We start from the raw sequence: 14,001 nt of genomic DNA, 5'->3' as shown, positions 1-14,001 counted from the left end.
CACGAACTCAAGGGCTCTATTATCGCTCGGCTCTCAACACTCTATGCTCTGCTCAACTACTCAATGCTCAAATGACCAAGTGTTGTTCGCTGGCTAGCCCTTTGAGTTTTATAGCGCCTTTTGAATTCAAATTCGACCGTTCCCCCCAATTCCGGGCCATCACTGCTCTCTTGGCAGCAGATTTTCCCAAATCTTGCCCATAAATCACGTCTTAAATATCCGTCGCCCACTCCATTTGGCCTCAAATCAAACACCCGTCATGAACAATGACACCAACAGTCACTTCCCAACCAACCCACGCAGCGGCGCAGCCTTCCATGCGCGGGCGCAAACCCTATGACATTCTGTTCCTGCGCGCACCTCTTAGGGCGTGCAACTCCCAGGTAGAATAATTTATAGTCTTGCGCTCCCTTTCAGCTGCCTGGAGCACTAAGACTGTTCTTCCTACGGCTAGTCAAGTGGTTGCACCACCTGTGCGAGGCTCCATCCCGCCCTCCAGCATAGTCCGCGGAAAATCCTCATCTGTCATTGTAGCGATCAGCGCCGCGCACTCTATCATTTGTAATGCACTTCCCTGGTTACTGCGTTTGGTGATATGCAGTCCTAGCCACGACAGCAGACTAACCGATTCTCAGTGATAGCTTTCCAATTTGTCAGTATGACTGTACGCACCTTGCCTTGCCATCCTCAGTTTTTCGACGAGCAATGCTTCCTTTATTTTGTTTTCCATCTTCTTGACCTCTGTGTCCATTAAAACGCTTTTCTCCCTTAGCCATACCCAGTCCTTTTCAAGTTCGCGAAGTCTAAAGTTTCCCTGCTTGTGTTCCGCTTCACATAGCTATGTGATTTCTTCGTTCCGGGCTTCTCGCACTGTCGAATCTACGGGTGCTATTATGCGTGGATTCATCTTTGCATGCTTCTCAGAGATTACGGTCCCTGCTTTATTTCGCAGCCTTGGAATTGTTCTCTCAGTCAAGGTTTTGCACATGGTCCTATAGGCCCATCGGACCGCTGGTACGCGCAGGTCCCAGTCAATGCGTCTCACCTGGTGGACCTTGTTCAGCACTTCGCACACCCTGTCAAATGCTTCTCCGCGGATAATCTTTGGCGTGCTTCATCTTTCCAGTCGTTGTGTTCTGTTCCGATTTTCTATTCTGGGAGTGGTGTGCGTTTGTGCGGGCTGCATGTCATACGTCTGTACCCATCGGGAAAGGTGGGCACGCAAACTGTTTTGCCCCTCATAACCGGCTCTCATTCGTAGCTGGGATTTTCCAAATTGTATAAGCATCCCCCTTTTGCATTCACGCCAATCCCCGAAACTCTGTTGGTGTGTGCCCCACCATCTAGCGGGCGTAGCGCGCAGTGCCCACTTCAGAGCGTCAAAACGTTGTTGTTCCGGTACTTCGCTCTCAAATTTGTTCAGGAATTCATCCACCGTTGTCAACCCATCATACATAGGTAGATCCCTTACCTTTGTTGTCACGCAGCGCAGTGATCTAACCATCATGTTGCAATTGAGCGTGATTACCTCGTGTAACCAGTTCTGCCATCTTCTCATTTCTTCGTCTAAATCCGAAGTACATGAGCTTTCGCGATCCCACGAAATCCTACCATCCGTTGTTGGATTCACCCAATCCTGTTCTCGCATGGTTATCTTATAAATACAATCGAGGTCGTCATCACTGTCATTGTCGTGCATTAGTTCAGTGTATCGTGCTCCTTCGTCAAGATCTAGCGGTACTACTGCGCGTAGTGACTTTTTCTCAAAAATCATTTTGCGCTTCTTCAAATTTATGACTCCGTTCATATCAGTGGCCCAATCTATGCCCAGTAGCGCGGGATAAGGATTGCTATCGTTGACAATCTCTATCACTTCGAAATCCGCCAACACACTCGCACCTTCTATATCCACCGTTACCCCTTGCAATCTTCCCATGGGTAAGATCTTCTGTTGGTTCGACATTCGCAATTGAATAGGAGACCATTGTAGCGCGGGTCTGCCCATGCATTCCCATGTTTGTTTCGACAGTACATTTGCGTCTGATCCGAGATCCCAAATTACCGGATCCATTTCGTACTCTCTGATTTGCGCAATCAATCTCGTTCCCCTTCCTGTTCGCAATGCATGCTTTCCAAGTTTCCGGACTACTCGCGGTTCCCCTGACCCCACGTACCAAGTGATAAGTTCCTGCAATCCTTTTACAGCCTTGCTGTCACGCAGCAGTTTCATTCATGTCTCCAGAAAGGTAGTGAGCATTGACGGATCCATCCCTAGTTCTACTTGATCCTTACTACCTGAAGTGGAGGCCTCCGTGAAGCTCGTCTTAGCTTCCATGAATGTCTCCTTCGCGCGTTCCGAATCAAATTCGGGTTCCTTTGTAGGAGCCTTGCGAACCCACGCACTTCCTTCTGGCTGTTTACCTTTGTCATCTACAGTTGTGATACCGCTTCTGAGCACTATATTTACATTCGGGTCCTCTTCGCACAGCTCAGACCTCATCATTTGAAAATTCTGCGTCGAGGGAGGCCGGAGTACCCCTTTCTCGCGCAGCCTCGCTATCAATGTAGGGCAGTCTTCTGCCTCATAATAAACATGATGTTCCCGTCGGATTCGTACAATCGCGGGCATAGTGCCCTGGCCCTCCACAATTGTAACAAGTTAGTTGTTCGCAACCCCTTCCTGGTCCCATTCCACCTCGACCTCGTCCACGCCCCTAAAATCCAGCGCGCGCCCTCCCGGAATTTGGATCGAGGACTCGCGTTTCGGTCTGCACTCTATATGCAGGGGTCTGATCCATCATTAGCTCGTAACTTCTGCAAGTACGCTCATCATGGCCTACCGACCTACAAAAAATACAAAACAATTGTTGGGACATCTGCGTATACTTCTGCAATAGATGACAATTATCCGTAGCGTGTTTTCCTCCTATCTGACAGATCACGCACCACAATGCAAGCGTCGCACTCGGTCCTGCTTGTGCCTCCGGTCTTAACGGCATCGACCCTCCTCCCGCCAAGTAATTCGCAAAAACTGAACAGTGGTCCTTGTCATGTCCCTAGCCTTTGCATTTTATGCACCATACCTCCTCGCGCACCTCTGGCCGAGGTGTCCTGTCCTGTTTCAAACTCTGCATTTCCAGACACAAATTTTGCAGTTGCGCGTGGATTTGTTGGACTCCTAGACCAGGATCTTGTATAGGGGTCTCGTGCAATCTCCAAAGCTTCGGCCTGGGTGGATAGCTTTTGTTGTGACAACGCCATCCTTAAATGCGGTGTTAGTGACGCTACAAACCATGCACGGTGTTGCCCATCTATCAAGGTCATGTTGGCTTCGCGAATCATACTCTTCAGTCTCTGATCTAGATCCCATGGGGTCTCGGCTGGAAACATTGCGATCTCCTTAAACCCGATAATCGATTGTGTCTCCGACTTTGGCCTGCTAAATTCCCTATTCAACGCGGCCAAATCAAACAGTATAATTGCAAAAGATAACAACCATATAATAATTCAAAACAGATACACAAGATTTGGAATCAAACTTCTATTTATTATCTTCTCTGGTTACAAACTCAATTCTACCCTGCGCACTCAGCTGCAAGGGTCCACACACTCAGCTGCGAACTCTACTAGACCTTTGGGCACTCAGCTGCAGAGCCTCTTCCTACTACTATGACCCAAGTCACTATGCTCGCTATCTTCTAGACTCCATTTGCTTGTTATCTTCCTTCCTTACAACTTAGAGCCTTGCTCTATTTATACAATCCCATGGTCTGCGAACCATGGGTAGGCTGACACTACATTCAAAACTTAGGGCGGACAACCCTATGACTCTCACATAAAATTTGCGTTCCGCGCCCACAATTCGCGGCATTTTTACAATAATAACAACTCAAAACTTGGGCTTTAAGCCCCAAAACATGTTGTGGGGGGATTCCATGCCCAACAAGTGCTAAAAGCTTAAGTGGGGTGGATTTTATTATTGCATACAATGCAATTTATGGCAGTTATAACCCCCTTAAACAAAAGCAACTCTTGGTGCTAAATAGGAAAAAGGAGGTAAACATAAATATTATAGAAAGCAAATTGACTGGATGCAACTTAAGGTTTGTGAAAAATAATTTTATAAAAGAAATAGTTATCCATGAACTCAAACATTTTTGCCACATGTAAGCCGGATCACAATGAATTATCTCTCACAACACAGGAATGGATTGGACCCAGCCATCAATGAACATTGTCAGGATTTCATCCAGTGTAATCAAATGCATCATTTGGACATTAAAATCAATGTTATCAAAAGTGGAACTAGAACCAAACTAATCAACCCCACAAACTGACCTAGAACCAAACTGGTTGACCCCAAAAACCAAAACATTGGCACCTTCTCGTTTCAAGTGAAAAAATTTCAATGCCATTGGCAAGAAGCACTACCAAGCTTCTTATGATTCATAGTATCAAGGCTAACACGATATTGGTAAATATTGCTTGCTTAGAAGAATATTAATCTTCACCTGGCAACTACACCAAATTCCCAAACGCCTAGAAGATCTTCCTGGTTCAATCCACATGACATATCCAATTTTGAATGATCCGAAGGAGCACTTACAACAGTCAAGAACTAAACCTTCTCCGAGTTCTTTGAAGGTTGTCGATAAGAGTGATCTCTTCTCGTTCACCTTTGATTACAATGCCTACAGTTCTTCCTACATTTTCTTCAATGATTTCTTCTATTACATTTCAAATGGAAAACACATTGTTCAACTAGTTTGCCATAGTTGGGCATCCTCATGATATGCCAAACAAGTATCACAAGTGAATGCCCAAATTCCAAGGCAATAATGCAATCACTATTGAGGAGCATCTTCAGGGCTTTAATTATTTATTGATGAGATAATGTGACTTGTGAAGATGAGACTATTTGTTTAGTGTCTTAAAGGGGATGAAAGACAATGATCATTAGCTTAGCAGATCCAAGTATTACCACATGGGAAACCTTCAAGATTGCATTCAAAGACTATCGGGATGAAAAGAAGGATGACTCTTTCTTAGTAGCAGATTTGACCAGCCTTCATAAGAGGCAAAATGAAATGGTAAGGGAACTTAACCAAAAATTTCTAAAATAACATAAGAAATTGCCTTAACCTATAAGACATAGTGATGCCCTTGCTCGATCATAAATACGAATGCTTTTAAACTAATTTCAATTTCATGCTGGTTACCTCCTAGATCTGCACAGAAGATAAGTCCAATCTTCTAGGTACAAACAGTAAGAGAACTTAACCAAAGACTTTTAAAAGATCATATGGAATCGCCTCAACCTATAATATCAATGATTCCCTTGCTCTTTCTCATATATACTAATGCTTTCAAGGTTGATTTTAGTTTCATGCTTGTTACTTCCTTGATCTGCACGCAAGGTAAGTCTAGTATTCCAGTTACAAACCCTAACGCAACTCTTGGAATTTCTATTCATTGTCACCTTAGCGGAACCTCCGTCCATTTTCAATCGACTCTCCTTCAACACAAGGGGGGATTCCTTAAGATCAAACAGCTAATCTATCTATTCGCACAGATCTGAAAATCAGAGTAGTGATTTTTGTGTTTAATGTTCTTCGTTAACTAAAAGCTAAGAAGACAAGTAAGATAGAGTGCCTTGTCCTTTGGGCAAATGGATTCAAAGCATTACTTGATGAAGAAGTTTGTAATGTGAAGGAGAAATCAGCAAGTTATGTTGTACGTGAAAATCACCAATTAACTCAACCACATTGATGCAAAGAACTATATGATAAGCTCATTAAGAGGCTTTGTCATTTACCAACTCAAAACCAACCAACATATGATGCAATGAGATCACCAATAGCCATCAAATGACAGTGAACAACAGCCTTAATCGTCACTGATAAACATTGATTACATCAAGGGACAAAGAGGGCAAGAATACCTCTCCAAACCATCCTTCTCTAGCATCCAAACAGTCCACAAGATATATGTAACAAATCTGAATACAAAGATATATACCAACAGAAATTGACATGGCAGCCCTGGCATCAATATGATCTATAGTCCAACACAAGACAACATAATTCACCCAAGCTTTTCCTCCCTTTAACCTACAAATTTACAACACCCTTGACCTTTCCAAGGGAGATTTTCTCTGCTTGAACTTCTCTTTTACCGATGAGGAGGGATCTTCATTTTATAGCATTCTTCTCAACTAATTTTACAATGAAATATTATTGAGAAGACTCTAGAGAGTCTTGTTACCAACCAAAAGGTGGGTAACCCCATTGGAGAAATTTTTTCTCCTACTTTAGACAACCAGCCAGCCGACAGCCCTACATTGCGAAGTATATGATGATATGCCATATTCCTTCATCCTTTTGAAACTTCTTCGTAGGGCATCGACCATCCATCACTTTCATTCATGAATCATGTCAATCATGCCATCCTTTCTTTCATTGGAAAGTGATCCATTAGTCCATATCTGGCCTTTCCTTCATGCCTTGCTACCTTCTTCGCATCATGTTTCCTTCAGGATCTTTCATCCTACCACATGAGTGTCATCTACAGCTCTTCCTTTGGTAGCCCATCCAAATATTATTCAAAAATAGAAAATGAACATTAGATCAAAATTACCTTTGTGATGGTCTTTCATCATCACATCTTGTTTGCATCAGCATCCTGCATACATATTGACACATCTCCAAAAGGTATATACTGTTAAGGGTCTCTTTCTTTTTCAGACTTCATCAGGGTCTTGATATCTTTCATGGAGATATCATAGTCAAATCTCTTAGTCCTTGGATGTTGATTGCCTTCTCCATAGATGCATATTTTATGATCTCTTCCTTTCTTTCTTCACACATTTCCTTCCAGGAACTTCCAATCAGAACTCCAATTTTTGACAGCCACCTCATATTTCATATGAGGACATATTATGTTGATTTCATCTAGTCAATGTGTGACTCATGCCTTACTGCATCCTTTCAAAAGAAGAGATCCTTTCTTTTGATCATGCTGTCGAGATAGACTCTAGAGCATTTACCCATGTTACCTGCAACCATTCGACATGACTGCACATTATCAAATATAAGCATACATACCTCATTTTCCATTAGGTCATCTAGACTTCCTTTAGCAGCTTCCTTGATCGAAAGAACTTCAATCCCTTGTTGGAATTTGATGAAGCACTTGCTTCTTTTCAAACATGAATCTTCCAATGAAAATTCCAATAGAGGATCTTGAGTATCCTCATTCAACAAATGTTTCCTTTTGACTGATGTATGATGAGCTTTGTACTAGATGACTTTTTCTTCTTCTCATAAGTACCACTTATGCTTCTAATGAGGTTACCAAGAGCTATATCCTTCTATAGGTGACTGCTATGGATTCCTATTTCAGCTATCTTTCGTGCTTCCCTATGATGAGGTCACGAGCTCTTGCTTTTAATGCTTCTATGATGTCATTATGCATCTTATCATGATAGCCATATCTTACAACATAAAACTTGAAAAGAACTAGGTGAGGAAGACTATCTCAATCATAGTAGAGATTTCTTACTTCCTCTTTCTTGGATTTCTTCTTTTTAGCTTCCTCCACTTCTTCGGTGATCTGGGCTTCTTCTCTTCCCCTTTTGTTATTGTCCTTCTTGAGCTTAGGACAAACTCTCTTGTAATGCGCATATTCTTAGCACCCATAGCATTGAATCTTAGCCATGTTCTTCTTTTTCTAGGACCAAATTTTCCAAATTTCCCCTTTCTTTTTGTCATTGTAACATATGCTTGATTTTTCTCACTTGATCCTACATCAATTTTTGCCTTCAACCTAGTTTCTTCAATCTTGCATAGTGACCATAGATCCTTGAATGGAGTAGCTTCTTTCTTCCCATAAATGCTTGAAGTAAAGTTACCCCATTCCTCTGGTAGTGCATTTAGTACTATTGTAGTCATTTCTTTGTCAGACATTATTTCTCCCAGATCTTGAAGTTGATCCCTTATTTCAGATATCCTCATAAAGTATGAGGTTATTCCTTCTTCTTTTGATATCCTTAGCTTGTAGAGTTCTTGCCTTAGAGAGATAACTTCTCCTGCAATGCTTACGAAAAACAATTCTACCAGTTTGTCATATATTTCTTTTGAAGTTTCGAGTTTAGATACATATGGAATGAGGGGATTCAATGAGAATCCTTTTAGCCCCCACTTCCCCTTTCATAAACCTTGCAAGTTCTTGAGCATCTTCTTTTGGTGGTTTGGTGATTGAGCCCTTAACATGTTCCATGACCACATTCTCAATGAGATTCAAATTTATCCTCTTCTTCCATGCAAGAAAGTTTGAAGCCCCAACCAATTTGTTGCTTTCCTTGCAAAAAGACAATTTTACAAATTCAAATGTAGACATAAGCATACTTGTGAAGATACTTCTTCCACTTGCTGCTTCCTTGAATTTTGATAAAGATATAGATAATAGAAAACTTCTTCTTGATGAAGGTAGTTCTCTTCAATAGTGATCCTTGGCTCCACAAAGGGGGAGATCACCTTAGATCTTTTGATGATGATGTCCTTGTTGATGATGATCAATGATGACTTCTTGATGATGTCTTGATGCTTCTTGGATGATCTTCTTCAAGGGTAAGGACCTTGCTTCAACGAGAGGGAGATTGCCTTAGAACTTTTTGAAGATGATGACAACATCCTTGATCTTGCTTCTCTTGGATGAATAGTCTTCAAGGTACTTTGATTTGTAGGTCTCTTTAACTTGATTAGGGTCTTTGTGGTCTTTTGAGGATCCCAAGACTTCTTCTGGTGTAGACTTCTTCTTCAATCTAGGGTTTTGACACTTCTTTGTAGATCTTGACTTTGCTTTGATGCTCTTCTATAGCTTCGGTCCTTGAATGCTTGAGTGTCCCTTGTTGAACTGCCCTTCCTCGATTTTGCCACCTTAGCTCTGAAAGCATGTTGAGAAATCTAGGGCAGAAGAAGAGGTGATTTCTCTAGTAATGATAACTGCTTGTGAAGTCTTTTTACTTTTCTTAATTATGTTCTTCTTAACTTGATTATTATTATGTGTTCTTCTTCATCAAACAGCTACCAAAAGAACAATGAGACAAAGGACACAAGATGTAGGCGATCATCCAGGGCCAAAACCTCTCCAATCTTGAGAGGAAAACCCAAACGAATTCTTCTTCTTATAGAATCTTCAATTGACGAATTCCAAGACCTAGACCCTTGACCAAGAATCCTCCAAGACCAAATCAATCCTTAAGTCAAAGCAGCTTCTTCCTTGACTTCAACTTCGACCTCAGCAACACTCTTACTACAACTTCGTCCTTCCTTACTGCAATTTCGACTTACCTACAATTTCTACAACTTTCGGCCCTAGCTTCAAAAACCCTAGATCACATGAGAGAGAAGATAATGGAGAGATCTATCTTGCTATGCCTTTGCTATGCCTCCTTTTTCCTGATGAATTCGTCCTTCAAACTAGACCTTGTTGACATCAATCTTTGACACTTTGATATCACTGCAACTCAGCCTTTTTGCAGCAGATGAAGACCCTAGATCTCTTCGCATGTGTGGAGAGAAGCAACCCAAAACTAATCCCAAAACTTCGATTTTCTTGTCTTCTTTCGTCCTCCTTTTTCTCGCGTCCTTTCTTCTTACTTGTGCTCTAGTGACAAGTGAGTGTATCTTCTTGAGAGAGGCTAAGTGCCTCCTTATATAGGCTTCTTGACGATGACTTGAGGCCGACTTGACAATGCTTCTAGGTCAACTTGATCTTTGGTGATGGTTGATTGCTTTATTGAAGGTCGACTTGTTCGAGGTGCTTTGACTTGGTCTTCGAGGATCTTTCGACTCAAATACATATGTAACATGCCCAAATGGGTCTACAGTACTTGATATTGACTCAATAGACTTTATGACTTGATCACCAAACCTAATAGCTCACAATGGGAGCTTCAACTATAAAATAAAATTCCTTGATCATGAAACCCATGACTCAAGCATTACAAAATAATTTTATTTTTCTTCCTTACATCAATTACATAAAATCATGATTACATATGTCATTATGAAGACCGAACCTAGTTACATATTTCAACACCTTTTGGGCGCACCTCAATCCCTCAAGCGTACTACACCGACATGTTTCACCTGTCTTGTGGAGTACAAAGTTAATAGAATTTATTTTCAAAAATAGAAAATATCTCAAGCTACTTGCACCTTCACATTGAACTTGAGCGAAAGTTCTTGTCCAAGCTATATTTCTCAACATACGACCCGCTATATTTGTTGGTCCTTATAGCAAATCTACTCATTTTATTCCTAATGCATTTTTCATTCCTCTAGCTCTCTTGCTCCCTTCTCATATACGAGAACAACTTCTCCTGTCTTGTCATTTTTCTGCTTTGAGAAAGATAACGAATCTCCTTAATCCAAGTTGCCACTTATCTCAATCCTCAGATTAAATCGTAATCTAAGTCACTAATGTTCTAGAACTTCTAGAACATTTCATTTAGATTCCCAAGACTAATTGACTCCAAATTCAAAACATAAGACTTTCACTTTTCTTTTAGTTTTCAAGTGAAATTACAAGATGGAATTACTTCCTAAGATTTTATGTAATGCTCTAGTTTTAATTAATTCTTGACTATGCTTAACATTTTATATTTTCTTCATAATTTGCTACATTTTACCCCATTTCCTAATATTTTGGGGGCCACAGTTTGTCACTACCCCATATTATGCCCGTTTCAATGTTTAATGCAACTAAATTATGCATTTTTCTATATCTTTCATAACAACTAAGTAACATGCATGGCAAGAAAAGTTTTTAAAATGGTGAAACGCTGAATCATTCCACCAAGAGAAGCATGACACATTTTATAGCCTGTGTAGGGGGAGATGTATTTGGAGCTGCTTGTGCATGCAGTTGACAAATTAGAAAATAGCTGACCTAAAGCACAAAATAAGAAAATTAAGTAGCATAAATCAATCTTAACCCCAGATCCTTTAAGCACCAAGAGGAGTCAAAAAGCTTGAGATGCGAACCTCAATGCACTTATAGTCTTTGAGGGTGTGAAAACAATGTGGTTGTCACCTCAAAGTTTTTTTATCTATATTGACACTTAATAGATCCAAGGTTAAGATGGGTCTATGCTAGTATTTTTTTTCCAATAAAGACCTATGTCATTTTATTTAAGGAGTATTTGGAGTAAAAAAATGCCGGAAATAAAAATCCAGAAAATTTGCCCCGTGCAGCTCTGAAGGCTAAGTATGAATAACTATATTAAGGCATTTTACAGTGCACCACCTTCCTTATTAACATACAACAAAGTTGACAATGGATTAAATTATAAATACATTATCTATTGAAAATGGAGTCTGAATATGCACTTAATGCAACAAAATTGACAATGAATTTAGTCCATTATCTATAGAAAATATGGACTGGATATACATGAATGAGAAGGAAAAAAACAAGAGGCCATTGCCGGGACTTCAACACTAGCTAGAGAGCATCTTAGAGATGCTGGCCTGAATACATCGACATCTCCTATCACTGACGGTGTTAGAGTTATCTTTTTTATCTATGATGGATTATCCATATTTCACCTCTGTTCTGAGTTGAACATAAAGTTTCGTGTGCAGGATTATCGGAAGCAACCTTTTTTTGCTTCAACGTCTTACCTGAATCCTACATTTTACATTGTGACGCAATTGTGCTTATGAACTTGCTCTAGGATGGAGAAGCGTTTTAGGCACCCTTTATCAATGTATTACTACGACATGCTAGCGTTTTAGCTTTTCTATCGGACTTCTTTTTCTCAGTTTTATGTTCTACTGTTAATGTAAGTTGGCTCTTTAGAATTTGAAATCTCTCTATGGAAACAGAGTTTCGTCAAAGTGAAACCAGGTCCCTTGTCAGCAGTCTGGTCCAGTTATTGAAAAGTGAAATTGGCCTAAAGATCCAGTTTTGATTCCATGTATCTTTGCCATAACGTTGAAGTTTTTTCGTCGTCAAGCCAACATTCTTTTGAGCATATATAGGCCTAACTAACTATTGGCTGCCAGAATTTTCATAACCATGGTCACAAAATGAACTCTAGTTGGTTCACTGCATACACAACCCCAATACAAAATGTAAAATTTTCGGAGGAACAAAACCCCAAAACAACAGATCGTCTGTCTTCTGCCCATTTCAGAGGATGTTAACCACCCTAAATTTTACAGTAAATGCGTGTAAATGATCAGAGATGATGAAATGTGTACTTTATTGAGAAAATGTAAACCCGCGAATGGAAAAGGCAGCTCTATTTCCCAAAAAAGCTACTGAATTTGTTTTCCATGATGTAATGTACAGAGAGAACAACTGAAATTATTGTGAAAACAGATAACAGATAGATCACAGGAAAAACAAAGACTTCAGGGTGCCGAAGACTTTACAAAAATATACCCACAGCCGAATAATAAACCTCTTAAGGAGTTCTGTAATGAAAAACAACTGAACTGCAACCTCGCGATTGAAGAATCTTGACGAACAACCCTAATTAAGATTTCAAAGATAAAAGGGAGCATGTACAGTAAATAGATTACATAGGTACCGTGATAAGAAAACAAACGATGGCAAGCGAAGTCTGCCGCATTTCACTCGGAAACGATGCTGTGCTTCTGACACCTTTCACCCGATAGCTCACAGAAATGTCCTGGCCTTGTTTTCGCATCAACAACCCCTTTACTCAAAGAAAGAAGATTTTGATTTTAATGAAGTGAAATAAATACGAAGATGAAGAACGAGCATCGTAGTTTCGTCGTCGAGGCAAAGGTCGATATTCGTGGAGGACATCGCAAACATTGATAAAACATTTTCGTTTTTCTTCGAATGCTTTTGGGTTGTGGTTACAGCGAGTAACTCTATCTTTGGCATGCCAGGTTATAATGTTCTTTAAGGGCATCAATGTGGTAAGAAAATTGAAATACATGTAATAAATGCAGTTTCAATCATTTAATTTTGTCTTAGAATGGCTCTTTATTTATTTGGGTGTTTATTTTATTGGGTGGTAGTTTGTTGCTCTCGGAAATTTTTGGTGCAAGGCGTTTTTGGTAAATTTAAAAATATAATTATAATTTTGGAAAATTTAAAAATATAATTATAATTTTGGAATATATTGGGTGAAAGGAGTTTTGGTAAATTTAAAAATATAATAATAATTTTGGAATATATTTGGTGAAAGGAGTTTTTGGTAAATTTAAAAATACAATTACAATGTTTATGGATTAAAATTTTGATTTTTTAATGTGTGAGATTTTGATTGGGTATAGTAAATTTAAAATATAATTAAAATGTTTATCTATTAAAATTTTGATTTTTTTATTTGTGAGATTTTGATTGGGTATATGAGGTTGTAATGCTTTTTAAGAGTATTGTTGTTATAAGAAGAAAACTCACATACATGTCATAAATGCAGTTTCAATAATTAAGCTTTCTCTTTGGAATGAATGGCCATTTACTTCTTTGGGTGGTTATTTACTTCTTTGGGTGGTATTCTGTGTTTGATTGAAGTTTTGTATATGGTGGGAAATATTTGGTCAAAGGATGTTTTGGTAAGTTTAAAAAATTAATTGCAGTGTTTATTAACTAAAATTGTGATTTTTATAATGTAAAATTTTGGTAAAATGATTTGAAATGGGCATTTTGATTGTTATTTATCAAATGTCATTAATGTTATAATGAAACCATTTTATAATGCAATATAATTATCTGGTGTGTGATTTCCTTTGTTTAGTGATTTCCATGTCCTTATAGTTGTTGTAATGATTTGGACCATTCAATGGTGTATGACATTTAATGCAATTTACTAGCAACGGTCTAGTAACCCCAATATGGATTTCACTAGTTATTAAACTCTTATGGCAGTTATGACATATGGCAAAGATCTCCATTGCCACCTCTCTACACTCAATGCACCCCCCTGAAGTATCATAGTATCACAATTCAACATAT

At 39.5% G+C, this 14,001-nt stretch overlaps 1 protein-coding gene across 4 annotated transcripts in view; it reads right to left on the bottom strand.

Annotated features, from left to right (window-relative positions):
- LOC149251556 (zinc finger CCCH domain-containing protein 13-like) overlaps positions 1 to 12,925 on the bottom strand; it is a 104,383-nt gene extending 91,458 nt beyond the window's left edge. The window contains exon 1 of one of the 4 annotated variants that reach the window (XM_089459505.1): positions 12,594 to 12,925. The gene's annotated coding sequence lies outside the window, so the exon portion shown is untranslated. The remainder of the gene's footprint in view (positions 1 to 12,593) is intronic. The other 3 variants (XM_089459503.1, XM_089459506.1, XM_089459507.1) reach the window with 3 other exon arrangements.
- Positions 12,926 to 14,001: the final 1,076 nt, after the last annotated feature.

This window comes from Pinus tabuliformis, chromosome 7 (genome assembly GCF_031772625.1).
Source record: "Pinus tabuliformis cultivar Carrire ecotype Pingquan chromosome 7, CPIR1, whole genome shotgun sequence".
Taxonomy (NCBI): domain Eukaryota; kingdom Viridiplantae; phylum Streptophyta; class Pinopsida; order Pinales; family Pinaceae; genus Pinus; species Pinus tabuliformis.
Note: the sequence above shows the minus strand (reverse complement) of the source record. Positions and strands in the feature narration are given on the sequence as shown.